Genomic DNA, 26,226 nt, shown 5'->3' on the forward strand with positions numbered 1-26,226 from the left:
TGTGTGAGCGGAAGTCAAGCTGACCACTTCACTCTTTGTTCTCTGTCCAGCTAACAGCTAGAGAGGATGTGTGAGAAGCCGCTCACACAGCATGCCAAGTTTCTCTTGTTTCCTTTGATTTAAATAATAAAATGCTCAATGCCACAATTCCCGCACAACATTGCTTTCGCTGACTCTGCTAGTATGCTGTATTATTGTGCGCATGTCTTTCGGATGTGTGTCGATGCTTTCTATGGGACTCCGTCAAGGGATCCTCCTGTTAGTACCCACCCCCTGCAATGCAGGAATCACAGCTAGAAGACTGAAGGTGACACGTGTACTCAGAAGAGAGAGTTTATTGGTATTACCACAGCCCAGAACAGACGGCATTTAACCCCAGGCACTCTATGGGGTCAGAACACTGGGTGACTTGTGCCGTCGGGAAGGAAGGGCCTCTCCTCTGGGGCAGTTCCATTTCTCCATGATTCTGGACATGTTGAAATCCTGATTTAACGTCTCTTCTCCAAAGGAACTCTGCACAGGAAGGGCTGCTTTCCTGTACATGGCACAGCTTTCCATTTTAAATAATCTGGAAGAAAAGAGGCTTTTTATTTATATAAAAGTTTTCTATTGCCCCCTCTCAGTTCATAATTTACAGAGTAGTCTGCAGATAAATGAATGGTCTGTCTGTCTATCTTTCAGCTGGAAACCCAGCCAGATGGACAGGGGGTGACGATGGTGATGATGAAACTCATTACCAGTTAAGAATCACAGAATCTTAGAGTTGGAAGGGACCCCCAAGGGCCATCTAGTCCAACCCCTTGCAATGCAAGAATCTCAACTAATTTCTGGCTGTAATTTATCTTTATCATTAATACATTGATTTTCCAGTGTCCTAATTTCTTCCTCTAACTTTTCATTTCTTCTTGTTGTCACCCCCCCCATTTACTTGATTCCCTAATACTAATTCCCCTAATCACTGCTTTCATTGTATCCCATATTATTGCTCGAGTATTTTGCCCTTTCTCATTAATTTTCCATATTCTAATAATTTTTTCCCTATTGTCAGGATTCCAGATGTCTCTCCCCCGAAGAAGAAGAAGAAGAAGAAGAAGAAGAAGAAGAAGAGAAGAAGAAGAAGAAGAGTTTGGATTTGATACCCCGCTTTTCACTACCTGAAGGAGTCTCCAAGCGGCTAACATTCTCCTTTCCCTTCCTCCCCCACAAACAAACACTCTGTGAGGTGAGTGGGGCTGAGAGACTCAGAGAAGTGGGACTAGCCCAAGGTCACCCAGCAGCTGCATGTGGAGGAGTGGAGACACGAACCCGGTTCCCCAGATTACAAGTCTACCGCTCTTAACCACTACCCACACTGGCTCTTGCCAAGAACATGGCAAGCTGACAGTTTAATTGTGCTTAGATTTATTAGTATTTGCACAGTAGTTACATTCTGAGCTCCCCAGCTCCAGTCCTTGTGAAGACGTTGAGCCGACTGAAGGGCAGGCTCTACGCCAACAGGATATCCGCCATCGGCCAACCCGCCTCCTGTTCGCCTGATGCCAAGCCTGGACTCTGCCCCTTCTGCTAGCCCATGGGGACTCAGGAACAGCCTGTCCCTCCTCTCCTGAATCAATCCCCACCCTCCTCGGAGTGATGTCTAAAAGCTGCAGTTCCTCTGAAGCCTGGCCTGTCGCCATCTGACCTACGCTGTCTTGGGGATTTCTAGCCTGCATTCCTGGACGGGAGGGGATTGCGTCATCTTCAGGATGGGAAGGAAGCAAGCCTCTGTTCTCCCCAGCCTGCCACTCCTCACCCCCACAGTCCTCGCTGTGGCTCTGGGAGGGGACGTTCCTGACAGCTATCTTATTTACTGTTCAGCTATCATTGAAGACCCTTGCATCTTATATTACCCCAGTCAAATTGGCAAAGATGTACAGTGGTGCCCCGCTAGACGAAAATAATTCGTTCTACGAGTTTTTTCGTAAAGCGAATTTTTCGTCTAGCGAAGCGTCAATGGAGCGCGGAGGTTTTCGCGCTTAAATTTTTTTTTTGTCTTGCGAAGCAGCCCCATTGACTTTTTCGTCTTGTGGGGCAGCTTCCGCTAGACGAATGCCATTCGTCTAGCGAGTTTTTCGTCTAGCGAGGAATTCGTTCTAGCGGGGCACCACTGTATAAGATTGATAATAAGTGTTGGAAATGCAAAGAAAAAGTTGGCACCTTTTATCATATGTGGTGGGAGTGTAAGAAGGTAAGAACTTCTGGGACATGATATATAATGAAATGAGGAAAATGTTGAAATATACATTTGTTAAAAAAAACCAGAAGCTTTCCTACTGGGTATTATAGGCACTGACATTAAAAAGCAAGATGTTAAACTTTTCCAACATGCAGTGACTGTGGCAAGAATTTTGATAGCACAAAGGTGGAAACAGGAAGAAACACCGACAAAGGAAGAATGGACAGTGAAATTAATGGAATATGCAGAACTGGACAAATGACGGGAAGAATCCGAGAACAGCGGGACCAGAAATTCATCAAAGACTGGACTAAATTTACGAACTATCTGAAAGATAATGATACTCAATTGAATACATTTATAGGACTTCAAGAAGCTTCGTAGATAAATGAAGAAATATTATTGTAATTGTGAATTTTATAGTGATTATTATGTATATGATAGTTTAAGCAATGATAGACTAAAGATGTATAGATTAAAAGATAGAAATTTGAAAGCCATTTGGAAGGTCTGAGGGAAGTCACAGCTATGAAAGCCAGAAAGGAGGAAAATATGGGTGATTATGCGTGAATTGATCTTTTTTTTCTTTGTAGAAGTTGTTTATTAAAACAATAAAAATTATTATTAAAAAAAGAAGAAGACCCTCACATCTAAGCTCCACGGAGTGATATGTCCATCTATAGTTGTAAGTGTGTGGTAGGTGTTACAAGAAAAAACCTTCTCCTTTTTCCCTTATGGGGTGTCCAAGAGCCCGTATAGAGTCCTTATGTAGGTTTCTCTATCCGTAGGAGAAAATAACAGAGGCCAACCAGAGAATATTGAGAAGCAAAGCAGCTAGTAACCCTGATCTTTATTAAACTGTTGCAACAGGGTCCCCCACTCGCCCTCTCAGGGAGGGAGGAGAGGAACCCAGAACATTGGCGTGCAAGTTCTTATATAGACTTTTGAAATTGCCCACCCTGTAGCCAGAGACCACCCCCCAAAACATCATACAAACATCACAGAAGGAAATGGTCCCCAGCAGAAATCTGAGTGTGTTGCTTCTCTCCATCTGCCAGGATACCTGATCATGCCTTATTCTTATCTGATTGCCTTTTCTGGGTAGCCTGGCAATTCCTTTGAGACGGAAAATACTCAGTTCCTGAATCTCTTACGCATATTGATTAACAGATACTTGCCGGACTGTATTTACAGGGAGGTGTAAGCTCCTACAGTCCAAAGACCATTGGAAAGCTTTCCTTCCTCCTTGCAGAGAAATATTTGAGGTCAATATGGGAGAGTCCAAATGGCTTCAGGATTGTTCTCCTGTACTATTTCAGACACGCGGTTTATATACTTATGTATGTGTTTGCCTTGTACATTTATGAACTTTTATTTTTTTTTATATACAAGACCCTAGAATTCCTATAACATAGGGATCATGGCTTCTTAGAGTTCTCCCAGTAAGTATTCTATTCCTCCAAACAATGGATCATTCTCACCTCAATGTACCTTAAAGCATGGGTAGGCAAACTAAGGCCCAGGGGCTGGATCCGGCCCAATCGCCTTCTAAATGCAGCCCACGGGCGGTCCGGAAATCAGCATGTTTTTACATGAGTAGAATGTGTCCTTTTATTTAAAATGCACCTCTGGGTTATTTGTGGGGCCTGCCTGGTGTTTTTTACATGAGTAGAATGTGTCCTTTTATTTAAAATGCATCTCTGGGTTATTTGTGGGGCATAGAAATTCATTCTCCCCCCCCTCCAAATTATAGTCTGGCCCCCCACAAGTTCTGAGGGACAGTGGACCGGCCCCCTGCTGAAAAAAAAATGCTCACCTCTGCCTTAAAGCATCCATTCCTGAGCGCTGAAGCCTCCAACTCACCTTTTGCCATCAGCTCAACACACAGCCTATCCATGGATTTTGAGGGCTGCCCCCGTGCCCAACTTTGATAGGAGACTGTGGATAAATCGGTCCATTTCCATGCTTTGCCCTGGAGAAAGACCAAAAGAGGTGGGACTCATTGCCGAGGAATAAGCAACAACTCTCTCCTCCCCTAGACTTAACACTGTGCCCATTGGCAGCGGAGGGTCCTGCTCAGACAGTGAGGAGGTTCCTCAGTTCTGGAGTAGAGGGCTACAGAAGCCAGGGTGGCTATGTTCTGCCTCCACTGTTGGAGGCAGAAAAGCTTCTGGATCCCAGTTGGTGGAAACCACCAGACGGGAAAGAGCTTGTGTGCTTGAATCCTGCTAACACGTTTCTCCCAGGCATCTGGGCTAGTTGGGCCATTGGCCAGATCCAGCAGATTCTTCTTCTTCAATGCCCTCTTGCTGCTCTACAGCTTCACCTTGGATAGTATGCAGTTCCCGTACTCAGAATACTGATAGGGAGGAGAGTCCAAGGTTGCTTCTACTGACCATATTGTAGGTGTGCAGTCCAATCCAGACAGGTTTCCCAGCTGTATAGAGGTCTTTGACATATGCAGCCACTACAGACATTTCTTGGGCACTCATGAAGGAGGCCAGGTGGCCATTTCTCCCCGAAGAACGGCACTGCTCCTGGGAGAGAAGACGGACAAAAGGTTTCACCTTAGACAGCAGGGGATGCCACTTGAATTGGGTTGAACATCTCAGTAGGCTTCTCAGTCATTGTGCAACTCTGAGCAGTAAGAGAAGACATTTACCTTTTTCTTCTCCAAACCAACATTCCTGCTCCCCAAGAGGAAGGCTGTAAGCAGAAGGTAGGAAAACTGGCACGGGGGAACCCTGATTTACAGCTCCCTCCTTCCTTGTAACTGGCAGCTTCACTTATCCTTGACCAGAGTGATGTCATCATACCATGTGTTCCCCACCCCTTCCCTGCGACACCATTGGCTGCTGCAGGTGGAAGGGAGGGAAATGCTTGATGTGCTGATGATGTCACACCACATGAATGAGAAGCCCTAAACAGCTTCAGCTCCACCCGCATTATCCAGCCCGGACCCTGAGATCCAGCTCCGAGGACCTTCTGGCTGTTCTTGCACTACAAGAAGTGAGGTTACAGGGAAGCAAGCAGAGGGCCTTCTTGGTGGTGGCGCCTGTGCTATGGAACGCCCCTCCCAGCAGATGCCAAGGAGATAAAGAAATAAACAACTTTTTGAAAACATCTAAAGGAAGTTTTTGGATGTTTAATTTTTTAAAATGTTTTTCTATATGTTGGAAGCCATATATATGTTGCGATCCAGCCAGATGGACAAGGTACAATATTACTACTACTACTACTACTACTACTACTACTACTACTACCATCAACATGCTATTAGGATAGAGCGGTAAAACAAAACAAGTGTGGAGTAGGTGGGTAGCCGTGTTGGTCTGCCATAGTCGAAACAAAATAGAAAATTCTTTCCAGTAGCACCTTAGAGACCAACTGAGTTTGTTCTTGGTATGAGCTTTTGTGTGCATGCACACTTCTTCAGATACACTGAAACAGAAGTCACCAGATCCTTAAATATAGTGAGGGAGTGGGGAGGGGTATTACTCAGAAGGGTGGTGGGAATGGGTGATCAACTGATAGGTGTGGAAAACCTGTTGACGACTCTTAACGGCTGCAATTAGTCTTGCAGGGAAAGGCAAGGGGTGAGATGGCTAAAGATAGCTTTGTTATGTATTTATAAATGGACATAAATCTGATATCAGGAATCACAAGACAGAGAAACCAGTAGGAGAACACTTCAATCTCCCAGGACATTCTATAAAAGATCTCAAAGTAGCTGTCTTAACACAAAGAAATTTCAGAAATAGACTGGAAAGAGAAGTGGCTGAATTGCAACTAATCACCAAACTTAAAACCATGGAGAAACCTGGTCTGAACAAAGACATTGGATTCTTATCTCATTATACATAACAAAGCTATCTTTAGCCATCTGGTGACTTCTGTTTCAGTGTATCTGAAGAAGTGTGCATGCACACGAAAGCTCATACCAAGAACAAACTCAGTTGGTCTCTAAGGTGCTACTGGAAAGAATTTTCTATTTTGTTTCAAGTGTGGAGTAGTGAGCAGAGTTCTGACTTAGTGCCTAGGACACCTGCTGAACTGAAGCTTGGTTAAGCAAAATTCCTTTGGATGTTCCACAAGACCTGATAAGATTCAATTCAGTGCATAAGATCGGGGCTGCTGCAGAACAGCAGAAGCCTGGATGAGCCTTGAAGTATTGCCAAAGTACTGGTAGGGCTCTGCCCCCACCTTGCCCTTGTGACCAGCCTACCATGGGTACATGTGGAAAACGCTGGCCATTTAAAGCCTGCTAGGTTATTACAGAAAAGAGGGGGAATAAGCATTCTCAGATTGCGCCCCTTGGTTTGGCCCAGGCATGCTCCTTACCTCTGCCTTTGTAAGTCCAGGGGAACCTGGGTGAAGAGTCCGTAGCAGCTTTTCTCAAAGAACGTCCAACCAGTGGGGCAGGAAGGACCTGCTGAGCTGGCTAGAGAAGAGGGAAACATGAGCCGTGGTCAAGAGAGCTTGGCTTGGTGGATCGGAATACAGAAATACAACCGTTTCCTGCAGGTGGATTGTGGGGAAATCCACTCAGGGCATAAAGAGGGGCAGTAGACATTGTGTTGCCTTTAATGGAAGACCAGTGAAGGCTGCAGCCAACAGCTGAGAGAAAAGAGGGGAAGTTTTTTGTGAGGGGCTGATGGACTTTCAACAGCAAAACGTTGAACTCAGAGACTCTAGTGGTGACTACAGAACTTTTTCCAAAGGTAAAGGTACCCCTGTCCGTTAGGTCCAGTCGCAGACGACTCTGGGATTACATGCACATCTCGCTGTATAGGCCCGAGGGAGCCGGCGTTTGTCTGCAGACAGCTTCCGGGTCATGTGGCCAGCATGACTAAGCCGCTTCTGGCGAACCAGAGCAGTGCATGGAAACGCCGTTTACTGTCCCTCTGGAGCGGTACCTATTTATCTACTTGCACTTTGACTGGGGCCGGTGCTAGGTTTTTTTGCGCCCAAGGCGAGACCACCTTCTGGCGCCCCCGCCAAAGCCTGCTTTAGCGGGAGGTGGGGAGTGGTGGAGAGGCAAGCAGCAGTTTCTCCACTACAGCGGAGAAGCTGCTGCTAGCCCGTCCCGCCCCCCCCGCCCAAGCCAGAGCCCCCTCCATTTTGGCGCCCTAGGCAACTGCCTAGTTCACCTTAATGGACGCGCCGGCCCTGACTTTGACGTGCTTTCGAACTGCTAGGTTGGCAGGAGCTGGGACCGAGCAACGGGAGCTCACCCCGTCACGGGGATTCGAACCACCAACCTTCTGATCGGCAAGCCCTAGGCCCTGTGGTTTGGACCACAGCTCCACCCGCATCCCAAACATAACCCACCACAAATTTCTCTATTGAATGTCCCACATTTTCCTATTAAGGAGAGCCTGCTGGATCAGGCCGAAGGAGGCCAAACTAGTCCAGCCTTTGCTGCAGAAATGTGGATTGTTACATGTTTGTACGTTCGCATGAAATGGCAAGCCACAGCAGAGCAGAAACAGAAGCCAAAGCTTCGAAACCTCTCTCTGTGGCTGTACCAGAGGTAGATGGGGATTGTGCAAGACTACGCTTGTTCTTGTCATACTAAGCTACCAGTTAGTGACATTGGTGATGCAAGCATGAAGGAGTCCTCAGGCTGGGGGCCAACACCACAGGAGCCCATCCAGGATGTACCTTGCAGAAAGGAGATGACCAGGAAGCTCAGAATGGGGAGATGGAAGGAAGCACCTGGTCCCATCTTTACCTGGCAGGAAAGAACAAAATGAAAAAGGTAGATAGGCAGATAACTCCATGGAACAATTTCCCACTTCTGAACCCAAAAGCATCTGCATCAGCAAAAGCAATAGGCATTCATGTTCTGCTTTAAATGATGTAGCTAGACTGGTGACTGGGAGCGGCTGCCAAGACCACATAACACCGGTCCTGAAAGACCTACATTGGCTCCCAGTACATTTCCGAGCACAATTCAAAGTGTTGGTGCTGACCTTGAAAGCCCTAAATGGCCTTGGACCAGTATACCTGAAGGAACGTCTCCACCCCATCATTTAGCCCAGACGCTGAGGTCCAGCTCCGAGGGTCTTTTGGCACTTCCCTCACTGCGAGAAATGAGGTTACAGGGAACCAGGCAGAAGGCCTTCTTGGTGGTGGCACCCGCCCTGTGGGACGCCCTCCCATCAGATGTTAAGGAGATAAACAACTATCTGATATTTAGAAGACATCTGAAGGAAGCCCTGTTTGGGGAAGTTTTAAATGACTGATGTTTTAATGTATTTTTAATCTTTTGTTGGAAGCCGCCCAGAGTGACTGGGGAAACCCAGCCGGATGGGCAGGGCATAAGTAATAAATTATTATTACAGTGGTGCCCTGCTAGACGAAAATAATTCGTTCTACGAGTTTTTTTGTAGAGCGAATTTTTCATCTAGCGAAGCGGCAATGGAGCGCGGAGGTTTTCGCGCTAAAAAAAAAAAAAATTTCGTCTGGCGAAGCAGCCCCATTGACTTTTTTCGTCTTGCGGGGCAGCTTCCGCTAGACGAATGCCATTCGTCTAGCGAGTTTTTTGTCTAGCGAGGCATTCGTCTAGCGGGGCACCACTGTATTATTATTATTATTATTATTATTATTATTATTATTATTATTAAAGAAAGCTGTAAAAGAATACTGCCCAAAGACCAGAGAGATCCCATATTCAAAACAACTTCTTCATTCAGTCGATTCTTAATGTGATGGATGGGTTTCATGAAGTGATGCGAGTTTCCCATTGTCTGGTTTGAATTCACTAGGCTTCTGTGCCCCCCTGCCCCCCTGTTCCTCTTTGTACCCCCCTCTTTGTACCCCCCAGGTAATCCCACTGCCCCCCACAAGGGGTGCTACTGCCCATTTACCTTGGTGGACCTGGTTCCCTTCGGAGCAACTTTATTTACTCATCGTCTCTGTGGGTCTGCCTCCGATTAGCTGGCCAGAGTGACAGAAGCATCTATTACTTTTATGCAAGATGTGAAGTATCTCTGCGCTATTTGATTGCCAAAAGGAATGGGCATAACAAGAAGCACACACAAATTTGCATTTTAAAAAAACAACAGAGGTTCTGGTGGAGCAGGTATGTATGTAAATAACCTTTTCCACCTTCCATTATATTTCCTAAACATGCACCAAAGCGACTCGGAACCCAACCCAGGATTCCATCAGGTGGATGGACATTATTGCAATAGTCGTGGTTATCTGCAGTCTTTTGCTCATTGCTCAAGATACTTTATCCCATAAGGAAATTTCTCCGTGTACCAGAAGGCATAAAAACAACTTCACAGTCAGGTGGCCAGCTTCTCGGAGTAAGCCAAAGAAACGCACATTTAATAAACTAGCAGCTTGCAACAATATAGACTGTCTCGGCAGTAGCCTTAAAAAAAAACCACCGCAACCTACCTGTTAGGTTTAATGGAAATATTTCTGATTTTAGTAATGCAGATAATGTTCACAGTAATCTTCTGAGGCTGTTGGATGAACCAGCATATTCACCGATGGTGGTAAATGCTGGTGGTGACAGAAAATTTGTGTGAAAGGCTACTCTGGCAAATGCAAGCAGTTTCTTACTGCTCAGCACAAAACGGACTGTAGAAGGGACCCAAGTTCCTCAGTCTTTTTTTTAAAAAAATGGTTCCATCACTGAAACTTTCCACCTTTTTCTTAAAGCCAAATTCCCCAATGCGAAGTAGAGTGTGGTTACCAGACGTCCCCGTTTCGCGGACTTACAAATCTGTCCCTGGACAAAATCCGTCCCCGGAATGTCCCCGGATTTCATTTAATGTCCCCGGATTTATACTTTAAGCGTTGTAGATTTATTAGTAAGGAATGAATGTTGCGTGATTGGTTCAACGGCACAAGACACATCATATGGGGACTTCTGGCGAGGCAAAATGGCGGGCGGCATGGCAGCAAGCAGCTCCTGAATCCAGCCAGAGCCAACTACACTACCAGGATAGCTCCGGGCTGCTGAGACTGCTGCTGCCACTGCCAAGGGGGAACCGGGAATGCCCAGCGCATCAACTGGGAGCAGGACCGGTGCTAAGGCTTCTTGCGCCCTAGGCGAACCACCTTCTGGTGCCCCCCGCCCCCGCCAAAGCCTGCTTTAGCGGGAGGTGGAGAGGCAAGCAACAGTTTCTCCGCTGTAGCGGAGAAGCTGCTGCTCGCCTGTCCCGCCCCCCACCAAAGCCTGCTTTAGTGGGAGACGGGGGGTGGTGGTGTGTGGGGCAAGCAGCACTTCTCCGCTACAGCAGAGAAGCTGCTGCTAGCCCGTCCCACCCAGGCCTGGCCAGCGCCCCCTCCATTTTGGTGCCCTAGGCAATTGCCTAGTTCGCCTAAATGGATGCGCTGGCCCTGACTGGGAGAACTGCTGACCCCCCCCCCCAGACCCAAATTCAGCCGGGAGCGAGATTGCCCAGCCACCTAGCCAACTGCCCAGTGGCACTCCGGGGGCAGGAAAACCCATAAGCTGACGCAGGGATAAGGAGGAGAGGAGAAGGAGAAGGAAGAGAGAGAAAGAGAAAGAGGGAGGAGAAAAAAAGAGGGGAGCCCCGACTTTGCCGCACAGCCACCACCCCCGCCGCCACTGAGGAGGAAAAGTAGGAGAGCACCGGGAGGGCAAGGACACATGTCCGAGCCCAGGCCCGACCTGAGTCTACTCCACGGCAGCTAGCACTCCAAGAGAGGAAGGCTGCTCAACAGAGGAAACCACAGTAGAGAAAATATTACTTCTTAATTTTTTAAAAAAATAACTTTTTAAAAAATAACTTTTTTTCTCTTTTCAAAAAAAGTGTCCCCGGATTCTTTGAAAAAAATCTGGTAAACTTAAAGTAGAGGCTCCCCAAGAGTGTGCATCTGACAAGCAGAAGGGATCTGAGGAAAGTAGGGTGAACATAGATACTGATGGAATCGTAGAATTGTGGAATGAGAAAGTACTCCAAAAGTCCTCTAGTCCAACCCCTTGCAATGCAGAAATCACAACTGAAGCATCCATGACAGGTGGCCATCTAATCTCTGTTTAAAAAGCTCAAAGAACGAGAGTCCACCAGAGAGTCTGTTCCGTTGTCAAACAGCTCTTACCACCAGAAAGTTCTTCCTAATGTTGAGTCAGAATCTCCTTCCTTGTCACTTGAATCTACTGGTTCAGGTCCTCCACTGCAGAGCTGCAGAAAACAAGCTTGATCCATCTTCCATGTGAGGGCGCTTCAGATTTGTGGAGATGGCTATCTCATTCAAAGCAAAGTTGTTTAGTTGTGTGCCATTAGTTAACGTTTCCAGGAAGCTATTAGCCGAATCCTCTGGAGGATGGAGAAATAATATTTTTGAACAAGGAGTACAAGATGGGGTGATGGTTTGGGAGATTTTGTATGTCTGACAGGAGTTATTGATGCAACACTGTGATACAAGTGTCACACGACTGGTGACAGGTGATTCTTTTAGATTAGAGACTTTTCAAGAAAAAACAAAATGACACAAATCTTCTTAGAAATAACCCTTTATTGGTTAACAGGTAATAACTAATAAGAACTCATCCACTCCTCTCATTCATACTCACCAGATGGGCAGACTCACTAAAAGAGGTGATCAATCTCTTTTAAGAGTATTCGGACGGCCTCCTCTGCAGCAGAATAGCAACGCACTGTGCCAGGGACTTTTCAGCCTTTATATAGTTTCACCATGCATAAGTCTTACCATAGCTTCCGTCATGTTGATTCCTCATATTATATCCCCTGTATATGGCGTTTGTGGACCTGACTAAGGCTTTCGACACTGTAAATCGTAATGTCCTGTGCACTGTCCTTCTGAAAATTGGCTGCCCAGATAAATTTGTAAACATCATTCGGCTCCTCCATGATAATATGACAGCAACAATCGCAGGTAACAATGGCTCTCAAAGTGAAGCATTCACAGTGGGATCAGGTGTTAAACAGGGTTGTGTTATAACCCCAACACTAATCATTATTTTCATTGCCATGATCCTACACTTTGTCAAAGGGAAACTCGCCACTGGGGTAGAAATCATATATTGAACAGATGGAAAGCTCTTCAATCTGAGCAGGCTGAAAGCAAAGAGTAAGGGTACCGTAACTTCCGCCATAGAGTTTTAGTATGCTGGTGACAACATAGTGTACTCACGCTCAGAGGATGACCTCCAAACCATCCTAAATATCTTCGCAAAGGCTTACGAAAAGCTTGGCCTGTCGCTCAACATCCAAAAAACCAAAGTGCTACACCAACAAGTACAAAACAACCCCTCTACAGCGAGAGGCAGTGGAGGATAGGGGTGCCTGGCGTGCTCTGGTCCATGGAGTCACGAAGAGTCGAACACGACTGAACGACTGAACAACAACAGCGCCACAAACCCAACTCAATGGTGTAACGTTGGAAAATGTCATTCACTTCTCCTACCTAGGCAGTTATCTCTCCACAATGGTTAACACTGATGCCGAAATTCAGGATCGCCTGAGCTCTGCAAGTGCAGCTTTCTCCCAATCGAAGTGCAGAGTGTTTGAGGACCGGGACATTCGCAGGGAAACCAAAATGCTTGTTTACAGAGCTATTGTACTACAAACCTTACTGTCTGCTTGTGAAACATGGACCACTTACAAACGCCATCTCCAACTTCTCAAAAGATTCCATCCACGGTGTCTCCGAAAAATTTTACACATCACTTAGGAAGACAAGTGAACTAATATACTACAGTCATACCTCGGGTTGCGTTCAGCATGGGTTATGAACGTGCCGAACCTGGAAGTACCGGAATGGGTTGCGCAGAAGTGCTGAATCACACTACACGAGTGTGCAGATTCGGTGCTTCAGGTTGCGGACCTTTCAAGTTCCAAATGGGGCTCCAGAACGGATCCTGCTCGCAACCAGAAGTACCACTGTACTGGATGAAGCAAAGATCACCAGTGTTGAAGCAATGATTCTTCAACATCAACTTCGTTGAACTGGTCATGTTGTGCAGATGCCTGATTATTGTCTTCTAAAGACACTACTCTATTCCGAACTTAAAATGGAAAGAAGTTCAAGACTGTCTCAAGGCAAATCTTTAAAAATGTAGTATAAACACTGGCAACTGGGAAACACTGGCCTGCAAGCACTCCAGTTGCAGAACAGCTTTTACCAAAGGTGCCATGGGCTTTGAAGACACTCGAACTCAGGACGCAAGGGAGAAACATGCTAAGAAGAAGAAGAGGAAGAATTTGGATTTGATATCCCGCTTTATCACTATCCAAAGGAGTCTCAAAGCGGCTCACATTCTCCTTTCCCTTCCTCCCCCACAACAAACACTCTGTGAGGTGAGTGGGGCTGAGAGACTTCAGAGAAGTGTGACTAGCCCAAGGTCACCCAGCAGCTGCATGTGGAGGAGAGGAGATGCGAACCCGGTTCACCAGATTATGAGTCTATCACTCTTAACCACTACACAACACTGGAACGCTTGGCAAATCCACGCCGTGATCAACTCCTGCCCGGAAAATACAACTTCTCGAAAGATTCCATCAACGGTGTTTCCAGAAAATCTTACACATCATGCAAGACAGGTGAACTAATATCAGTGTACTAGATGAAGCAAAATTCACCAGTGTCAAAGCATTGATTCTTAAACATCAGCTTCGTTGGACTGGTCATGTTGTGCAGATGCCTGATTATCGTCTTCCAAAGCAACTATTCCAAACTTAAAAATGGAAAGTGTAATGCTGTTGGTCAACAAAAGAGGTTTAAAGACTGTCTCAAGGCAAATGTTTAAAAATGTAGTATAAACACCAACAACTGGGAAACACTGGCCTGCGAGCGCTCCAGTTGGAGAACAGCCTTTACCAAAGGTGTCGTGGACTTTGAAGACACTCGAACTCAGGACGCAAGGGAGAAACGTGCTAAGAGGAAGGCACGCTTGGCAAATCCACACCGTGATCAACTCCTGCCCGGAAACCAATGTCCCCACTGTGGAAGGATGTGTGGATCCAGAACTGGCCTCCACAGTCACTTACGGACTCACTGTTAAAACCGTGTTTATGGAAGACAATCTTACTTGGCTATGAGTGATAGAAGAAGAAGAAGAAGAAGAAGAAGAAGAAGAAGAAGAAGAAGAAGAAGAAGAAGAAGAAGAAGAAGGAAGATTCTATTCTGTTCTGTTCCATATTCTACTTATTGTGCTTATGTTTTTTGTGTAGCTTTTTTAAGATTAGTTTTCTATATCTTATTGCACGATGAAAGATTCAATTAAAAAAAGAAAGAAGAAGATTATCTTCATGGATAGTTCTTTGTCTCAACATGTCCTCTGACTCATCCAAACATCAGGTACATCCTTCTTTTCCATCCTGTTTTATACATTCCATTAGCTGGTTCAACAGTCCCTCTTTCTTTATCTTCAGAATCAAACAATCTCTATCTTTATCTTCGGAATCAAACGATTTCTTTATCTTTATCTTCAGAGTCACATACCATCTGGTTTTACTCACACTCAAAACATACATATCTTCATCCATACTCTGAGACACTCATGGGCCTCACACAAGTAGGTCACAACCCCCCAAAAACCACCAGTTTAGTTTCTCAGGTGCACCTTCAGTACAAAACAACTGTAGGAAACAAAATAGAAAATTCTTTCCAGTAGCACCTTAGAGACCAACTGAGTTTGTTCTTGGTATGAGCTTTTGTGTGAATTGGATTGCTGACTTTCTGAATTAGATAAACACACATCAATAAATGAGAATTTTGACAGAATACAGAGTAAGATTTGCAGCCTTCTCTAGATTCAGTTCCAGTCTTTGGCTTTCATTCACCCCAGTGTTGCCTCCAAGCAGCTGCCTGAAACCTCAGTGGCCGGTCTTGATTCAGATTCATTTCATGGACAATTCCTGGCCCAAAGTCACCCACTGAGCTTCATGGCTGAGTGGGGATGTGAAACATGGGCTGTGCCAGACCCTAGTCCAATTGTTTCTCCATTATTCTCTAATACAGTATTACATTTCCTGCAATTTCTGCTGCCTGGACGGCTGCTCATCCATAGAGCTTTCAAAGGAAATTGGTCTGGGTGTGCTTTTGGGTTGAGTGCATCTATCTGATTATTACAAACTCATATGTATATGACGGCCCCCCACCCCCCACAATATTATCTATAAAGCCTCTGAAATGTTCGCAAATAGGAGAAGTTAAAGTTGTCACGATTTTCAGCAACTGAAGAAGAGAAAGACAGACAGACAGACAAGTGAGTAGCTTTCTCAGATTGCTTTTTAGTTGCCCAGTCCTTCCTTGGAGAGGTGCTCAGTGGTACCAGATTCTCACAGCAGTTTTGAAGTGGAACTAATGGGGTTTTGTGGGGGTTTTATGGTAAAGGACCCCTGGATGGTTAAGTCCAGTCAAAGGTGACTATAGGGTTGCAGTGCTCATCCCGCTTTCAGGCCAAGGGAGCCGGTGTTTTCCACAGACAGCTTTCTGGGTCATGTGGCCAGCAGGACTAAACCGCTTCTGGCGCAACGGTACACTGTGATTGAAACCAGAGCAGTGCACAGAAACGCTGTTTACCTTCCCGCCACAGCAGTAAATATTTATATATTTGCACTTGGCATGCTTTCAAACTGCCAGGTTGGCAGGAGGTGGGACAGAGCAACAGGAGCTTACCCCATTGCGGGGATTTGAACCGCCGACCTTCTGATCAGCAAGCCCAAGAGGCTCAGGGGTTTAGACCATGGCACCATTGCAGAGGCTAAGCCAAAAGCTGGCAGATATCGAAGCTGGTGAGGTGTTTCAGCTGGGAGGGGGTGCATTCAACACAGTCACAAGCATTAAATCTCGAATGTTGGTGGTACATTTCATGGCAAACAAATTAAGATTCAATAAAACACATTCTTTTCAAATGAGAAAAGAAAAATCCCACACTGTCAATGGAAAAGCAAACTTCTCTGGACCATCAATTAGATTTTTTTTTTAATCTAGCAGAAAGAGAGAGAGAGAGAGAGAGAGAGAGAGAGAGAGAGAGAGAGAGAGAGAGAGAGAGAGAGATGTACTATATTAGGAGAATATGTTTGAAACCTTTCTTCCAGCTTTGTTTCATCTCGGATCCAGTGTTGCATACACAGTTGAAAGGTAGACTCTCCTCCTTTGGAGGTTTTTAAACATAGATGATGATGATGATGATGATGATGATGATGATGATGATTAATTTATTTATACCCCATGCATCTGGCTGGATTTCCACACATCTGGCTGGACATTAAAACTTCCCACGCATCTGGCTGGACATTAAAAACTTCCCTAAACAGATTGGATCTGTCAGGAAATATTTAGCTGCGGTTTCTGCATTGCAGGGGGCTAGGCTAGCTACTCTATAATTCTACAATTCTTTGAATCCTATATTTCAACCACCTAAATTTCACCAGCCCTCTAGTTTAAGCTTACTACATTATCCCGCTGCCAATCCAGAGAGACATTCCAGGAATCAGGATCCTGGAGTCTTAGAAGCATTTTGCTAGCGATCAATCTGGTATCCAGGGAATGGCATCCAAGAAAATCCAAACAGGAAACCAGTTTAGGTAAAAATTAAGGAAAAACATTTTCAGTGGGAAAGGGGGTGGGGGGGGAGGAAACTAAAATAGTGGTGTTTAAACTTCACCAAGGAATTGCATATTTCTATTGCTACATGCCAACCCCAATCTCCAGAAGAGGTGCAAGATTCCAGGAGTTGCAGATGTGCTTACCAGGTTAAGTGTTCCGTTTTGGGACATCTGAGCCCTGGTATCCCAGCTTGAGAGAGCCAGTGTGGCAAAGTGGTTGGAGTGTTGGACTAGGACCTGTGAGAGCAGGGTTTGAATCCCCACTCGGCCTGGAAGCTCATTGGGTGATCTTGGGCCAGTCACTCCTTCTCTGCCTAACCAAACTCTCAGGTGTGTTGTGAGGATGAAATGGGGAGATGAAGCATCTGGAGGCATACAAAGCCAATAAATGAAGAGTAATAAACTTGACTACAACAGAGTCTCTAATAGGCATGTCAACCCCCAGGAAAACAAGTATTTTCTTATGATGATGTTGTTGTTGTTCAGTCGTTCAGTCACGTCCGACTCTTCGTGACCCCATGGACCAGAGCATGCCAGGCACCCCTATCCTCCACTGCCTCCCGCAGTTTGGCCAAACTCATGCAACCAAAATGGTCAAAGGTCTGGAAACGATGCCTTATGAGGAACGGCTTAGAGAGCTGGGTATGTTTAGCCTGGAGAAGAGAAGGTGAAGGGGTGATATGATAGCCATGTTCAAATATATCAAAGGATGTCATATAGAGGAGGGAGAAAGGTTGTTTTCTGCTGCTCCAGAGAAGCGGACACGGGGCAATGGATTCAAACTACAAGAAAGAAGATTCCACCTAAACATTAGGAAGAACTTCCTGACAGTGAGAGCTGTTGGACAGTGGAATTTGCTGCCAAGGAGTGTGGTGGAGTCTCCTTCTTTGGAGGTCTTTAAGCGGAGGCTTGACAGCCATCTGTCAGGAATGCTTTGATGGTGTTTCCTGCTTGGCAGGGGGTTGGACTGGATGGCCCTTGGGGTCTCTTCCAACTTTATGATTCTATGATTCTATGCCAGTTGCTTCGAGAACACTGTCCAACCATCTCATCCTCTTATAGGGTGGGAAATTGGATACAAGATAGGAAACTTAGTTTACTGGAGAACAAGTGTCTCTACGTATTCCTTTATCTTCTTCTTCTTCTTCTTCTTCTTCTTCTTCTTCTTCTTCTTCTTCTTCTTCTTCTTCTTCATCTCTCTTCAAGTACAGATGGGACCAGTCGCTTCCTTCCTTCCTGATCTCCTGGTCATCACCTTTCTTCTGCAAGGTACATCCAAGCTGGACTCCTCAATCTCTGTTTGAGACGAGGCAAGCCAAGATGAAACAGGATGGCTTAGCACTCAGAAGGGATTCCTTCCTGCTTGTATGCCGTGGTGGAGCCATCACTTAGTGTTGGAGCATAGACTATGCATGGTGAAGGTCCTACACTGGACCCACCCACAATATCTCCAGTTAAAAAGAGGACCAGGTGGCAGGTAATCGTAAAAACCCTTCTCTCCCAGACTCACAACAGACACAAGGTCTTCCCATAACAAAGAAGTCCTTCTGGCTTTGTTTTCCCCAAATCTTTTTTCTCATGGACGAAGAGACTATCAATGACTATCCAGGACCAGTGGGAACATGTGTGTGAGTACAATCTACTGGGGATCAAGCATGATAGAGTCCGATTGCCCTCATGTCCTGCAATGTGCATCTACCACCTCCTTCAAGTGCTTCTTGACTCCTCTTCCCAAATTAGCCGTTGCCTGTTTCTAGTTAGCCACACAAAGAACTTCGCACACAGCGTTGAGCAAATCTGCATCTGAATTCTGACCTACTCTTCCCCACAAGGTGCTATATTTTATATACATGGCACGTCCACACTGGAGGAAAATGTGGATGTCTCACCATTGATGTAGAGATGTCCACATGGCGTTCTCCTCACCCCGGCGCTGTCCTGGACATTCCCCTTTTAAATGCAGGGGGGAGAGGTTGATCCTTGGAAAATTAGGACACCATCAACACCACCCTATGTGAAGCGGAAAAGATTTGGGCCAACACTGTGGTGGGGTCCACATTTTGTTCCACTGTGGATAAGCCCATAGATGAATGAGGTATTACAGGATTGTAGGGGTAAATCCTATTGAACTCAGCTTGTATAGGATTGCATTTTCTGCTTTGTAATTAATCGTTCACCCAAGCAAGCAATTCAACACAAATAACTCAGTATAAATGTTTGAATATAGCCATCTTCAAATATCTAAAGGACTGACACGAGGAAGGTGGAGCAAACTTGTTTTCTGCCGTTCCAAAGGGTAGGACAGGAGATTCCAACTAAATATCAGGGTTAACTTTCTGACAGCAAGAGCTGTTCGATTAGGGTTGCCATATTTCAAAGAGTGAAAACCCAAACAGAAAGTTGTTGAGTTGCCCCAAGTTGTTGAGCTTATTTTGCAAAATCAGGTAGATAATTTACATTTTTGAGCTATTTTTTAAATGGAAAGCTTTAGGCAAAACCACATAGATAATTGACGTTTTTGAGCTATTTTTATGGAAAACTGATGAAAACAACACTGCCAACATGGGTTGTCAAATGTCCAGATTCCCCCCCCCCAACATTTTGACAATTTTCGCCCGGACACTGCTACCAACTGCAGTATTCCAGATATGTCCAGGAAATTCCGGTTGTATGACAACCCTGCATTCGACAGAGGAATGGATTCCCTCAGAAGCTGGTGGACTTTCCTTCATTGGAAGTTTTAAAACAGAGGTTGGATGACCGTCTCTCATGAGTTCTTTAGTTGTGATTCCTGCTTTGCAAAGAGTTGGACTGTGAGGCCCCTTCCAGTTCTACAGTTCTATGATCCTATGATTCTAACTGTAGCTGAAATTCGTTGATTGTATTTAAATTACAGTTAAGGGCATGGCTTTGCTACACCCCTTCAGCATGATTTTCTCTCCTCTAGCGGGCGCAGAAGCAAAATCCTGCCCAGATAACTGGATGTTCTACGATGGCGGTTGCTATGCATTTTTCGAGCATCCCCTATCTTGGAATGATGCAGAGGTAAAGAAGCCATTCTTGGGATATTGCGCCCTGTTCAACTTCTATAAAATTTCTCAAAGTATTTTCCTAATAATCTTCTCAAGGAGTAATCATGGCCAAATGCACTCAAAATTATAAAAGAAAAATACACATTTACCGTATTTTTCACTCCATAAGATGCACTTTTTTTCCTCCCAAAAAGTAAGGGGAAATGTCTGTGCGTCTTATGGAGCGAATGGTGGTCCCTGGAGCCGAATTGCCCAGGGGCCAAAAGCAGATCCTGATATTTTTTTAAAAAGAAAGAGAGAGAAGGGAGTGTTGAAAGGACCCCGCTCAGCAGCTGATCAGCAAGAGATCTGGAGAGAGATAAAACTCCCGGCTCCCTTTCAGCTCCGCCCCCTTGCCCAGGCCTCCATTCTTGAATGTGCCTGCAGAGGGAGGCTGTTTGTTTCCCCAGCCACATGTAACTGGCTGATTAGATTATATTTCTGCAAACTGTAGAAAGGGCTCCTTAAGAATCTGCAGAAATGTGAGTTGAACCCCATAAAAATGGGGCTTTTCCTCTTGCTTTCCCCCCTTTGCAAAAGCTTTGCTTTCCCCCCTTGCAAAAAAAGCTGCACAAATCTGAGCTGATCCTCAAAAAAACAGGGCTTTTCCCTTTGCAAAAAAGCTGCACAAATCTGAGCTGATCCTCAAAAAAACAGGGCTTTTCCCTTTGCAAAAAAGCTGCACAAATTTGAGCTGATCCTCAAAAAACCAGGGCTTTCCTCCTCTAAAAACTAGGTGCGTCTTATGTTCAGGTGCATCTTATGGAGCGAAAAATACGGTATGTGTCATACAGCATGGTGATGGTGGTGGGGTGGGGGAGGAGAGAGAAGGTCTGTTTAAAATCTCAAACCACTAACTGGCAAAATGATCTCTTGTTCTTTCTATCTGATTTATTACTATCAAATAAAATTCATAGAGGCATAAGAGTCTAAATCACACAAAGCAGACATAAGTAAAGATGCACTTTCTAATTTCTGCAACATTTATGCTCAAGAATGTTTGAGCTCACCTGGAGCCCCACCCCCTAGATGCTTTGTGGGGCTGATCCTGCCAACCCGAGCTGGCCGCTGGAATTCATTCCCCTGGGGGTGGGGTGGAGCGAAAGAGGGCAGCCTCTAGGGTGAAAGCCTGAACTCTTTGTCTCTCTCAGATGTATTGCCAAGCGCAGAGAGAAGGAGGACACCTGGCATCCATCCTTAATTACATAGAGATGAGGACAGTAGCATCCTATATCCGTTTCAATCAAGAAAAAGAATCTGAAGTCTGGATTGGGCTGTTTACCCATAAGGCGGGTAAGGTGTGTACAGGGAGCTTCTTGTTTTGTTTCTTCAGCAAGGTAAATTGGTACCCGGGGGCAAAAAAAAAAGTAACCCCCCCCCCCCGGAGGCATGGGAAGGTCATATGGTACCCGGTGCGGAAAGTTTATTGTCAATCCCCCCCTTGATTCCCCCTCCTTGCAAAAATGGTTTTACATTATTTCATATTTTCTTACAAAGGAATAATAACAAGTAATAATAATAATAAAAAACTTTTATTTATATCCCGCCCTCTCCGGCCAAAGTCAGATATATAACATTGGTATAAAATCAAACAATAATTAAATTACCTCCTAAAACATCACAAAATCAAAATTGAAGTCTAATTAGGTGGCTTTCCGCAGGGTTAGGGTTGGGAACAGTAAGTGCTCCACTGGACTGAAATTTCAGCCTTCACGACATAGGGAAACAGCTAAGTGAACAGCTATTTTGGTGGAGGAGGGTCAAGATATTAACCGATATGCATGAAATTTCATATATAGCTATATAATCCCTAGTATAGTAAGATAAGACCTTCGGAGCAGGCATTTAAAAAAAAATTGAAAAAAAATTGAAATTTTTTTTTCAAATTTTTAATTCAAAAAAAATTATTCCTTGCTATGCCCCTGTTTCTTCTTCCTCTCCACATTCTGTGCCCGAAGAAACTGCAGATCGAAAGCTTAGGAAGATGCCGTTGAACCAAGAAAGTGTGCCCCACGTTAGAAGAAGAGGCGATTGTGCCAGGCACATTTCTCACGCAGTGCGGAGAACAGCGGCACACCAGTCTCGCCATCACTTCTTCAACTAAATGGAGAGAAGCCTCTCTTACAGGACAGGCCCTTCCCTGAGGCGGGGTGAAGCAGTCATAGCAGAACCCCAAGAGGTGGCACCCCACCACCTCTGCCAACGAAAGAGAAACGGCGCTGGCAGCAGCGCCTGCTACTGGCGAGATCTCACGTGATCTTGTCAAAATCTCGCCAGAGCTTGCTTCACAGGCACCGCCACCCATGCCTGGTAAAGGAGGCTTTGGCAGCAGCTGGGAGGGACAGCACATCCCCCGTTTCTCCTCAGGCGGTGGAACAGGTTGAGCAATACCCTGCTCTTTGCTACTTGGGATAGGATCGAATTCCAAAGAGGGAAGGAGAAGGCCCAAGGTCAGTGAGGGAACAAAGCCCACTCCGTCCTTCCATGGAGGAGAGACAACTCCACCATCACTGTTGAAGTCCTGCAGCCTCTTAACTTCCTCCTTCCCAGTGCTCCTGTCATGAAATTCTTTTATCGAGTGACAGTTTAGTTCTTTTTGGATCACAGCGTTTTCAAGAAAGGCAGAATGACACAAACCTCTTCAGGATATAACCCTTTATTGATTAACAGGTAATAGCTAATAAGGACTCATTCACTCCTCTCGTTCATACTCACCAGAAGGTTGGACCCACTAATCAGTCTTTCTTAAGAGTCTGTTGGGTGGCTTTCCTCTGCAGTTGGACAGCAAACGAAACCTTGCCAGGGCTTTGCAGCTTCTTAAATAGTCTCATCTCTCCTAGGAATCAATGTTCCCTTTATTACGCTGATCCCTCACAATGTCCTCATGAAGAGCATCCCACAGCACACCTTCCATCATGCTGCCATTTTGCCTTCATGAATAGCTTGCTTGTTTCAACATGTCTTCAGTTTGTCCTCTGATTCACCCAGACATTGGGTACATCCTGCTTATATGCTCATTCATCCTATTTTGCCCCGTCCATTAGCTGGCTCAATAGTTCTTTATCTTTGACTCAATAATCTCTTTATCTTTATTCTTCAGAGTCACATAGCATCTGGTTCTACTCACACTTCATACATACCTCCATTCATACCATGTAGGCATACCAAATATATCTTCAATTTTACCTTAAGGTCATTTTCTGGCCTCACACTCCATCATATTGAATAGGGGGGAATTGAAAGGTCAAGAAATCGGCAGCTGTTCTCTGGCTCAGAATTTAATCCAAGCCATAGAAGAATTTTAGGGACCTTAAATAGACTGTAGTCCTCCAATGTGATGGCTTGTTGTGTTTGTTCTTTGGAAGGTGCAGCACAGAACCCACAACTGTGAGATTTGTCATGAAATTCTACTCATAGTGATCCAGAGAAGATTCCAGCGGATAGTTAGCAAAGTAAAAACTTAAACACGTTGCAGGATTCCCAAAAATAGACCAGAGGCAATTAATATTTCACCCAGCAAGAGCTTTACTGCTACTGAAGGCCAATGAGCATAATGGTCACAAATCCAATATATTCAGGATTGGCACAGTCCATAAGAAATCCAGTTGCAGCAGACTTCACTTAAATTTACAATCACTTATAATAAGACTATACCTTAACACTATATAGGGGACACGGGTGGCGCTGTGGTCTAAACCGCTGAGCCGAGGGCTTGTCGATCAGAAGGTCAGCGGTTCGAATCCCCATGACGTGTTGAGCTCCCGTTGCTCGGTCCCTGCTCCTGCCAACCTAGCAGTTCGAAAGCACGTCAAAGATAGATAAATAGGTACCACTGCAGCGGGAAGGTAAACGGGGTTTCCGTGCGCTGCTCTGGTTTTGCCAGAAGCGGCTTAGTCATGCTGGCCACATGAACCGGAAAATCTGTCTGCAGACAAACATTGGCTCCCTCGGCCAGTAAAGCAAGATGAGTGCCACAACCCCTGCGTCGTTCGCGACTGGACTTAACTGTCAGGGGTCCTTTACCTTTTTTTTAACTCCATATACAGAACACCACACCAGAAGAGAGAAAAAGAAAGTGAAACCCAGGCTCCTTCTGGCCTTACTTTTATAGTCAGCATGACCTTGACAGAAAGAGATAAGAGAACCAGTTTAAGCCAGTTGTACTCAGCTTCTCTGAACGAATAGCCCAACCATCACCAACCTTCTCCTTGTTCCTTTCACACAAAGAAGCTTCCAGAACCCTCTTAAATTAAGCAGAACAGGAAAGATCTCTACACATCTTTCTGCACTAAGAAATGCAAACTGACTAAGAGTCTCATGCTCTACCGACTGAGCAAGGGAGAATCCCAAAAGGTCTTGGACTCTCCTTCGTTGGAGGTTTTTAAGCAGAGGTTGGATGGCCATCAATTTGTGGGATGAACTCCGTCAAGTCCAACATTGTAAGGGAAGACCAACTTCGTGTCAGTTAGTTTTGATCTGTTGGCCGGTTAGGCTGCTGCTGCTTAAAGATGTGTTAGGAGACTCACTAATATAGTTTATATCTTTTGTTTTGTAACCTAAATATGTTCATGAATGAATCTGTCAGTAAATTACTTTACTTCGGTTATTAATCAGATTCATGTGTATCTTTATTTTGAGAGGGATATAGGGATTGACAATCAAGAAAAGGGCGAAAGACTCAAACGAGTCAGCAAGCCGTTTGCCGCTGTGCAGGTTTAAATAATAATAATAATAATAATAATAATAATAATAATAATAATAATTTTATTTGTACCCCGCCCATCTGGCTAGGTCCCCCAAACCACTCTGGGCAGCTTCCAACAAATATTAAAATACATCAAAATGTCACAGATTGAAAACTTGCCTAAAATAAGGAACGTTTAACTCTGCAACTATATTATATAAAGGTTCCCACACAATTGGGGAGTCTCTAGCAGGGGTTCCTGCATAGCAGGGTTTTTGGGGGGGTCCCTTCCGCCCCTTCTATGCTGGGAGGGAGGAGGTACTGGGTGGCTCTGTTCCTTCCCCAGCAAAGCCCCTGTCTCTTTTTCTGTCTCTACAGGAGGCCAAGTGGCGGTGGGTAGACTTGTCTCCAGTCACATACACTCCATGGGCACCCGGGGAACCCGATGGGTATCGCGGCATTGAAAAGTGTGCCGAGCTGAAAACTAAAGGTGAGAAGGTGTGTGTGTGTGTGTGTGTGTCACAATATGCCTTTGGGAGTGCCAGCAGTCAGCTGCTGCTGCTTCTTCTTCTTTTATAAATATTTTTATTAGTTTTTATATATATTTTCCAAACAAAACATAACATCTCCTCTCATCTTACACAACATGTTGGCTGTAAGCCTAGGACTTCCATCAACCACGTCTAATGACTTTCAACCTCCATCGCTTAGTCTTGCATTTCATTATTTGCACTATTACTTAAAATCCATTCTCACAATTTCCCCCCTGTAATAAGAGAAGGTTACGGGGTGATAGCCATGTTCAAATATATCAAAGGATGTCATATAGAGGAGGGTGAAAGGTTGTTTTCTGCTGCTCCAGAGAAGCAGACACAGGGCAATGGATTCAAACTACAAGAAAGAAGATTCCACCTAAAGATTAGGAAGAACTTCCTGACAGTGAGAGCTGTTCGACAGTGGAATTTGCTGCCAAGGAGTGTGGTGGAGTCTCCTTCTTTGGAGGTCTTTAAGCAGAGGCTTGACAGCCATCTGTCAGGAATGCTTTGATGGTGTTTCCTGCTTGGCAGGGGGTTGGACTGGATGGCCCTTGTGGTCTCTTCCAACTCTAGGATTCTATGATTCTATGATTATATTTATAATTATTTATAAAATAAATTTATAACTATATATCTATTACTTATATGTATTACTTATGTACATATATACTCTATTGTATTGTCTATGGTTATTTTATCTCTCTCCCTTTCACATTATTCACGTTTCCTTTCTTTCATATTATTTTATAGATAGATGATAGATAGATAGATAGATAGATAGATAGATAGATAGACAGACAGATGATAGGTGGGAGAGTCTCTTGGAGGTGCCCCAAACTGCTTTGTTTTATCTAAGCAGCAGGAAGGAAAACGCAGGCAGAATATTCTTGGGTAGTAAATGCAAAATGGTAGCTTCAACCACGTGCTCTAAGCTTGGAGCCCACGAAGGCATGTCATCCTTGGCCATGGTGCAAAGTTGGGGGGGGGGGGGAACGACAAGAAGTGAAGACTTCACTTACTCCCTCATCAGAGAAGAGGGGGCATGACCTAGCTGAATCCAGGAACACACCTCTATGATTTTAACCCATTCATACACAAACTAGCACTCATGCACAGTTATGTTTGGCTGCAATAAATAATTTTTTTAAAAAATAAA

The 26,226-nt window shown here is 45.0% G+C and overlaps 1 long non-coding RNA gene across 1 annotated transcript; it reads right to left on the reverse strand.

Moving 5' to 3' along the window:
- Window positions 1-368: 368 nt before the first annotated feature.
- Window positions 369-8,040, reverse strand: LOC117054550. Its single transcript, XR_004427516.1, has 5 exons — window positions 7,880-8,040; window positions 6,557-6,656; window positions 4,612-4,752; window positions 4,079-4,187; window positions 369-568 (listed from the first exon to the last, which is right to left on the reverse strand). It is a non-coding gene; the product is annotated as an uncharacterized LOC117054550 (long non-coding RNA).
- Between the last annotated feature and the right edge of the window lie 18,186 nt (window positions 8,041-26,226).

Source organism: Lacerta agilis, chromosome 10 (assembly GCF_009819535.1).
Source record: "Lacerta agilis isolate rLacAgi1 chromosome 10, rLacAgi1.pri, whole genome shotgun sequence".
In the NCBI taxonomy this organism is placed as follows: Eukaryota; Metazoa; Chordata; class Lepidosauria; order Squamata; family Lacertidae; genus Lacerta; species Lacerta agilis.